General features: G+C 44.9%; 1 pseudogene; it reads left to right on the plus strand.

Annotated features, from left to right (window-relative positions):
- Positions 1 to 4,728: 4,728 nt before the first annotated feature.
- LOC105531883 lies at positions 4,729 to 5,034 on the plus strand (annotated as a pseudogene).
- The last annotated feature ends 3,915 nt before the right edge of the window (positions 5,035 to 8,949 follow it).

Consider the following 8,949-nt stretch of genomic DNA (forward strand, 5'->3'; position numbering starts at 1 on the left):
TTTAGTAGAGACGGGGTTTCACCGTGTTAGCCAGGATGGTCTCGATCTCCTGACCTCGTGATCCGCCCGCCTCGGCCTCCCAAAGTGCAGGGATTACAGGCGTGAGCCACTGCGCCCGGCCTTTTCTGAACATTTTTGATCTGCAGTTGGTCGGATCTAGGATGTAAACTGCAAGTGTGGCAGGCCTACTGCACTGTTTTGTTACTAGAGGGAGTGAGGACACACCTGTGGACTTGAGCACCTTCCATTCACCAGTTGCTCCATGGGCATACTCTAATTCAGGTCTCCCCACAACCCTCTGAGTTAATATTTCTTTCCCCATTTTAAAGATGAGAAAATAAAGCCTAGACAGTTTAACTTTGCTTCTGTTTTGAAACTAGCTGAGAGACGAATTAGGGTTTGTACCCATGTCTATCAGCTTCAACCTTTATGCTTTTTCTTCTGTACCCCAGTGCCTGTTAAATTTTGGAAATCCCAGAAACAGCCCACAAACTTGGGTTAATCTCCTTAGAGATTTTGACAATGTCCTTTGAGAACCCACTGCACTACAGAAACACAAAACCCTTTGCATATTAATGTCATTGAATAAATTGTACCATTGAGACCTGAACCAATACTTTTAGATATGTAAGTTAGAAACAGTAGCTGCTAGGTGTAGTCGGTGCAAAAGTAATTGTGGTTTTCGGCAATGAAAGTAGTGGCAGGCGGGTGCAGTGGCTCACGCCTGTAATCTCAGCACTTTGGGAGGCCAAGATGGGCGGATCATCTGAGGTCAGGAGCTCGAGACCAGCCTGACCAACATGGAGAAACCCCCTCTCTACTAAAAATACAAAATTAGCCGGCCGTGGTGATGCATGCCTGTAATCTCAGCTACTCGGGAGGCTGAGGCAGGAGCATCACTTAAACCCAGGATGCAGAGGTTGCAGTGAGCTGAGATTGCACCATTGCACTTCAGCCTGGGTGACGAGAGCAAAACTCCATCTCAAGACAGAGCGAGACAGAGTCTCAAAAAAAAAAAAAAAAGTATCCGGACGTAGTGGCAGGTGCCTATAATCCCAGCTACTTGGGAGGCTGCGGCAAGAGAATCTCTCAAACCCAGGAGATGAAGGTTACAATGAGCTGAGATTACACCATTGCACTTCAGCCTGGGTGACGAGAGCAAAACTCCGTCTCAAGACAAAAACAAAAACAAACAAACAAATCTAATTTTAAAATAAGCTTGCTCTCAATGGTAATTTTTTTTTAAGTGGTAAAGAAAACTAAAAAAAATAACAAAAATCTCGAAGCTCCAATCAATCTAAAGTCCAATAACCTCTCTCTCTCTCTTTTTTTTTTTTTTGGAAACAGGACTTTGCTTTGTTGCCCAGGCTGGAGTACAACGATACAATCCTGGCTCACCACAACCTCTGCCTCCAGGGCTCAAGCAATCCTCCTACCTCAGCCTCTGGAGTAGCTGAGACTACAGGCACACACCACCACACCCGGCTAATTTTTTTTGTTTGTTTGTTTTTGAGATGGAGTCCCACTCTGTCGCCCAGGCTGGAGTGCAGTGGCGCAATCTCGGCTCACCTCCACCTCCTGAGTTCAAGTGATTCTTCTACCTCAACCTCCAGAGTAGCTGGGATTACAGGCATGCACCATTATGCCCGGCTAATATTTGTATTTTTAGTAGAGATGGGATTTCACCATGTTGGCCAGGTTGGTCTTGAACTCCTGAGCTCAAGTGATCAGCCCACCTCAGCCTCCCAAAGTGGTAGGATTACAGGCGTGAGCCACCACTCTGGGCTATATGTTATCATCTTTTATTTAACCAGACTCAATATGGACATGTAGTTTATTTCAGATTTTTACCAATACAAGATAATGCAGGAATAAACAGCTGCATATATAAACCTAACACATATTTCTGCGTTCACATTCAGAGAAAAACAGCAGTGAAACAAAAAGTGGCTTTAATCAAAACGGTCTTGAAGAAAACCAAGCATACAGGAAAAGACTTAAGAGAAAAATAATGAATAATCAAGCAGACTAAGCAGGACCGGGATTAGGTGGCGGGAGGTGGAGGTTGCAGTGAGCCAGTATCAAGCCACTGCACACCAGCCTGAGTGACAGAGCGAGACTCTGTCTTAAAAAGAAAAGTAAACCAAGCAGTAAAGCTGCCCAATAATTAATCCTCTTGCCCTAAATGTCCCAATCAAAGTTACATTGACAGAAATTGTTTTCTCAGAGACTGGACTCTGGCTCTTCCTGTGTGCCATCATGGCAAAGTCAGAAGGAATCAGGACGCAGTACAAGAATGGCAAGCTCTCTTAGTCTGCTTTGTATTGTTATAACAGAATGCCACCAACTGGTAATTTATTTTAAAAAGAAATTTATTTCTCACAGTTCCGGAGGCTGGGAAGTTCAATATCAAGGTGCCAATGAGGGCCTTGTTGGATGGGCAAGAGATAGGGAGAGGAAGTGGTGTCAACTCTTTTTTTTTTTTTGAGACAGAGTATCTCTCTGTCGCCTAGGCTGGAGTGCGGTGGCACAATCTCGGCTCACTGCAACCTCTTCTTCCCGAGTTCAAGCAATTCTCCTGTCTCAGCCTCCCTAGTAGCTGGGACTACAGGCACACGCCACCATGCCTGGCTAACTTTTGTATTTTTAGTAGAGACGGGAGTTTCACCATATTGGTCAGGCTGGTCTCAGGTGATTCACCTGAGACCAGCCTGACCATCCTCCTGACCTCAGGTGATCCACCCGCCTCGGCCTCCCAAAGTACTGAGATTATAGGCGTGAGCCACCGTGCCTGGCCCCAACTCAATTTTTTATATCAGAAGCCCACCCCCTTGATAACCCACTCCAGAGATAATGGCATTAATCCATTCATTAGTACAGCCCTCATGACATAATCACTTCTTACAGGCCCCACTTCTCAACACTGCCAGGCAAACGAAATGATCAGAAATTCAAGTGATGTTTCCAGACAGGCTCACAAATCTTAGGCAGAGTTAAGATTGAGGTGAAGCAGAGAGGATAAACCAGACACAGTACCCTGTAAAGTCAGGGCTGTGGAGTGGGGTGGATCAGCGTTGGAATCTCAGATCTGCCAATTACAGGAATTATTAACTTGGGCCAGATATTTAAACTCCTTGACCTTCATTTTTCCACATTTCCTCATCTTAAAATGCAGAATGATAATGAATCTTCCTCAAAGTTGTTAGAAGGATTAAACGTGATATGGGATAGCTTCCATGCAGAGTAAAGCGGATGGTATGGAGTGTGGTGTTCAATAACTGATAGCTATTAACCAGGAAACACAGTTATATCTAATTAGGGTAGAAGAGGCACTGTGGTTTGGCCTCAGAGGCTGAAACTAGATAGACCTCAATCCCAAGGTTCACAAAGGGGATGTAGGTGACAGTGGTGAGGGTCAGACCATGGGAGGCTAGGTCTCAGAAACCAGGGTGACCCATGAGGCCCAGGAAGGGTGAGAGGACACAGGGGAGCACAGCCATGGGTTGAGTCCAAAAAGTAGATCCTCAACAGAAACTCCTCTAATTCCTTTGATTCCCCCAAAAAGCCCCCCAGAGCTCTACAGCTTTTACTTAGCTCCTTTTATAGGCATTTCCCTCTTTCCTCCAACTATGTTCACCTAGATTATGTGTCATGTTGACCAAACTTTCAATGTTTACTTTCTGCTTCCTGAATAGTATAAAGCCTTATTCCAGAAAGAAAATATAAATCTTTTGTTTTCCTGGGAGGAGTGAGAGGAACTTTCAGAAAAGTACGGCAGCTCTCTTGATCATCTCATCATATCAAATTTATCCCCATACTCCCAGGATCCTACCTTTTAATTTATTTTATTTTATTTTGAAATAGGGTCTCACTGCATCACCCAGGCTGGAGTGCAGTGGCACAATCATGGCTCACTGCAGCCTCAACCTCCCATGCTCAAGTGATCCTCTCACCTCAGCCTCCTGGGTAGCTGGGAGTACAGGCACACACCACCACACCTGGCTAATATTTTAATTTTTTTGTAGAGATGGGGGTCTCCCTATATTGCCCAGGCTATTCTCAAACTCATGGACTCAGGTAATCTTCCTACCTCAGCCTCCCCAAGTGTTAGGATTATGGTCATGAGCCACCACGCCCGGCCTGATGCTACGTTTTAAATGCTTTGTGAATCTGTACACTTCTTTAGACTTCACTATCAAATGCCTTCATCTTTTGCTAGACTCTCAGTCATCTCACTGGGGTCTGCATTTCCACTTGTGCCCATGCCCATCCTCCATTTTCAGCTAAGTAATACTGCATTATAAAAACCAAAATTTGGCTGGGCACTGTGGTTCATGCCTGTAATCCTAGCACTTTGGGAGGCTGAGGTGGGTGGATCACTTGAGGTCAGGAGTTCGAGACCAGCCTGATCAACATGGAGAAACCCCACTTCTACTAAAAATACAAAATTAGCTTGGCATGGTGGCGCATGACTGTAATCCCAGCTACTTGGGAAGCTGAAGCAGGAGAATCGCTTGAACCCGTGAGGAGGAGGTTGCAGTGAGCTGAGACTGCACCATTGCACTCCAGACTGGACAACAGGAGCAAAACTCCATCTCAAAAAAACAACACCAAAAAAAACATAATTTGAGCACATCTCCCCCTGGCTTAAAAAATTTCTAATAATTCTCTTCCCACCATCTTGGTTCCTGTGGAGGCCTGCTGGGAACAGGACTTCTAAAAGGAACTATGTCTGGAAAGCTGTGGTCCAAGGTCATTTTTGCCAGCTATAAGCTGCGTCTCCAGAACCAAAGGGAGCAGACAGCTCTTCTTAAAATTGAAGATGTTTATGCCCGTGATGAAACAGAATTCTGTTTGGGCAAGAGATGCACTTATGTATACAAAGCAAAGAACAATACATTGACTCCTGGCGGCAAACCAAACAAAACCAGAGTAATCTGGGAGAAGGTAACTTGGGCCCACAGAAACAGTGACCTGATTCGTGGCAAATTCCGAAGCAATCTTCCTGCTAAGGCTATTGGACACAGAATCTGAGTGATGCTGGACCCCTCAAGGTTTTAAACTAATGAAAAGTCAATAAATAAACGTAGGTTTGTGTTCTTGTTTTTTTTGTTGTTTTGTTTTTTTTTGAGAGGGTGTCTAGCTCTGTCGCCCAGGCTAGAGTGCAGTGGCACGATCTTGGCTCACTGCAACCTCCGCCTCCCGGGTTCAAGCAATTCTCCTGCCTCAACCTCCTGAGTAGCTGGAATTACAGGCACGCACCACCATGCCCGGCTAATTTTTTTGTATTTTCGGAGAGACGGGGTTTCACCATGCTGGTCAGGCTGGTTTCAAACTCCTGACCTCGTGATCCACCTGCCTCGGCCTCCCAAAGTGTTGGGATTATAGGCATGAGCCACCACACCTGGCCTGTGCTCTTCTATTTTTCAGTGGATTAAAAAACTTACTACTTAAAAAAAAATTCTAATAATTATATTATCAGGATGATGTGGTCACAATTCCTTTTTTTTTTTTTTTTCTGAGAGGGAGTCCTGCTCTGTCACCCAGGCTGGAGTGCAGTGGCGCAATCTCAGCTCACTACCACCTCTGCCTGCTGGGTTCAAGCAACTCTCCTGCCTCAGCCTCCTGAGTAGCTGGGACTACAGGTGTGAGCCACCACATCCCGCTAATTTTTTTGTATTTTTAGTAGAGACAGGGTTTCACCATATTGGTCAGGCTAGTCTCGAACTCCTGACCTCATGTGAACCGCCCGCCTGGGCCTCCCAAAGTGCTGGGATTACAGGCATCAGCCACCGTGCCCAGCCAATGTCACAGTTCTTTAACATTGCCCACAAAGTCCTATATGATGTGGCCAGATTCATCTTGGCAACTCTCCTCTTTGCTCAGAATGCTGCAATAGCACTAACCTTTTTTCAATTCCTGTAAGTTTTTGAGCTCTGTTCAATCTCAGGACCTTTGCACATTACATTCCCTCTGCCCACAAGGCTCACTTCACAACTTTTCACCTAGCCAGTTCCTCCTTCAGTTCTCTCATTAATTTGTAACTTATTCATTGAAACCTACCCAAATCTCCCAAATTAGGTTATGTCTTTCTGTTTTATACTTTTATAACACTCTGTACTTTGTCACAGCTGCACTATGACAATTCTAATTAAATAACAGTTGCTTGGCCATGTGTGGTGGCTCATGCCTATCACTATGGGAGGCCCGGGTGGGTCACTTGAGCCCAGGAGGTCGAGGGTGCAGTGAGCCATGATTGGCACCACTGCATTCCAGACTAAGTGACAGAACCAGACCCTCTCTTAAAAAGAAAAAAATAGGTTGCTTTACTATTCTCGAAAATCTAGCTCTTTAATTGACTATATGCTTCATAAGTCCAAGAACTTATATCCAAAGGTATAAATCAAGCACACAGCAGAGTTTAAGGCACATAGTGGGGACATGGTAAATAATGCATGTCCATAATCACCCATATTGCATCGTCAATCATGTCTATGTGTATATGCACATGTGAACACTAAAACATAGAAAACTAGAACACAAAAAAATTAGCTGATTTCCTGCATTCTCCCTGGAAGTTGGGCGTTGTTCTTTTCCTACTTAGCTAGTGGGAGAGGGACCCAATAGCTAAGAGACTAATTACAGTAAATCTTCTCCATGTCTGACCCTGAAAAAAAATGGCCTATCCATATAAAAAGAACGTGTCAACTAAAAAAGATAAGGAAAATCAGTCTGACTTTGGCTATCTCTCTATCAAAATTCAATGACCAACATGGTGAAACCCCAATTCTATTAAAAATACAAATATCAGCCAGGTGTGGTGGCACATGCCTGTAATTCCAGCTACTTAGGAGGCTGAGGCAGGAAAATTGCTTGAACCAGGGAGGCGGAGGTTGCAGTGAGCTGAGATCATGCCACTGCACCCCAGCCTGGGTCACAGAGCGAGACTCCATCTCAAAAAACAAAACAAAAACCAAAAAAAGATATAGGAACTTAGCCTTCAGTAATGTATCTTCAGATATAAAATAAACAGACTGAAGAAAATGAGTGACATGTCAAACATCTATTTCCAGTTATGATAGGCTGGTTTATTCAACCAATGTGCCCAATGATAATGACTAAAGGTGCTGAACAGGCTGCGCACGGTGGCTCGCACCTGTAATCCAAGCACTTTGGCAGGCCGAGGCGGGCAGATCACCTGAGGTCAGGAATTCAGCACCAGCCTGGCCAACACGGTGAAACCTCGTGTCAACTAACAGTACAAAAATTAGCCAGGCGTGGTGGTGGGCACCTATAATCCCAGCTATTCAGGACGCTGAGGCAGCATAATCAGTTGAACCCAGGAGGCGGAGGTTGCAGTGAGCGGATTGCACCACTGCACTCCAGACTGTGTGAGAGAGTGAGACTCCATCTCAAAACAAAACAAAAAAGTAAAATAAAATAAAATAAAATAAAATAAAATAAAGATACTGAATAAATTACAAGGCACATTTCCCAAAACATCAAGTTGTTGATAGTAAGAAATTATTAGGATAAAAGCTAAGAGAATGTGAGAACCCAGAGAAGCAAATGCAACAGAAGAGCACAAAAGCTACTCTTGCCCTGAGGATATCTGCCAGTCAGGCAACATCTAGTTGTTTTTGGTAGGCTCACAGGGCATGGAAACAGCATCCATGGAAACAGCATCCAATGTCTAGGGCTTTCCATGGTAAAAATGCTACTAGATGACCCTTTCTATATTAAGTTGGGACTCCATATGCTATGCCCTAAGAGTGAAGGTGGACCAGCATCTCAGAACATTGGGAAAGGTTGCTTTTGCATTGACTATAATGGGAGTGGGGAGGAGGCAAAGAACGTTTTTAAAATTCCATCTTTGGTCGGGTGTGGTGGCTCACGCCTGTAATCCCAGCACGTTAGGAGGCCGAGGCAGGCGGATCATGAGGTCAGGAGTTCAAGACCAGCCTGGCCACCTAATGAAACCCCATCTCTACTAAAAATACAAAAATTAGCCGGGCATGGTGGAGCATGCCTGTAGTCCCAGCTATTCAGGAGGCTGAGGCAGCAGAATCGTTTGAACCTGGGAGGTTGCAGTGAGCCAAGATTGCACCACTGCACTCCAGATTGGGCAAAAGAGTGAGACTTTGTCTCAACAAATAAATAAATAAATAAAATCCCATCTTTGAGTAGATGTGGTCACTGGGCAGCTTTCGCCCATGTTTGTAACCTGCATTTGCTTTGACCCAATGAACTTCAACCCATGAAAGCTAGTCTCAGACTGAAAGGGCTTCAAGGCACCTAGCAGAAGCAAACAAAGATCTTCTCCAAAAGAAGCCACAAGTACTTTTTCTCATAAATACTTTTTCAAGAACAAAAAGTAAACACACAAAGAAACAAGACACTATGGGTGTGCTGGCATGCACCTGTAGTCCCAGCTACTTGAGAAGCTAAAGAGGATCTCTTGAGTCCTGGGAGATTGAGTCCAGCTTGGGCAAAATGAAAAGACACCATGGATGATACACAACATAAACATCAGGCAGCAGAAAAAAAGAACTTGAAAAAGGCCGGGCATGGTGGCTCACGCCTGTAATCCCAGCATTTTGGGAGGCTGAGGTGGGTGGATCACCTGATGTCAGGAGTTCACGACCAGCCTGGCCAACATGGTGAAACCTCATCGCTACTAAAAATACAAAAATTAACCAGGTGTGGTGGCAGGCGCCTGTAATCCCAGCTACTTGAGAGGCAGAGGTAGGAGAATCACTTGAACCCAGGAGGCAGAAGCTGCAGTCAGCCGAGTTCATGCCATTGCACCCCGGCACTCCAGCCTGGGCAACAGAGCAAAACTCCGTCTCAAGAATAAAAAAAAAATTAGCCAGCTGTGATGGTGCACACCTGTAGTCCCAGCTACTCAGGAGGCTGAGGCACAAAAATTGCTTGAACCTTGGAGAGGGA

This window comes from Mandrillus leucophaeus, unplaced genomic scaffold (assembly GCF_000951045.1).
Source record: "Mandrillus leucophaeus isolate KB7577 unplaced genomic scaffold, Mleu.le_1.0 Scaffold92, whole genome shotgun sequence".
Classification (NCBI taxonomy): domain Eukaryota; kingdom Metazoa; phylum Chordata; class Mammalia; order Primates; family Cercopithecidae; genus Mandrillus; species Mandrillus leucophaeus.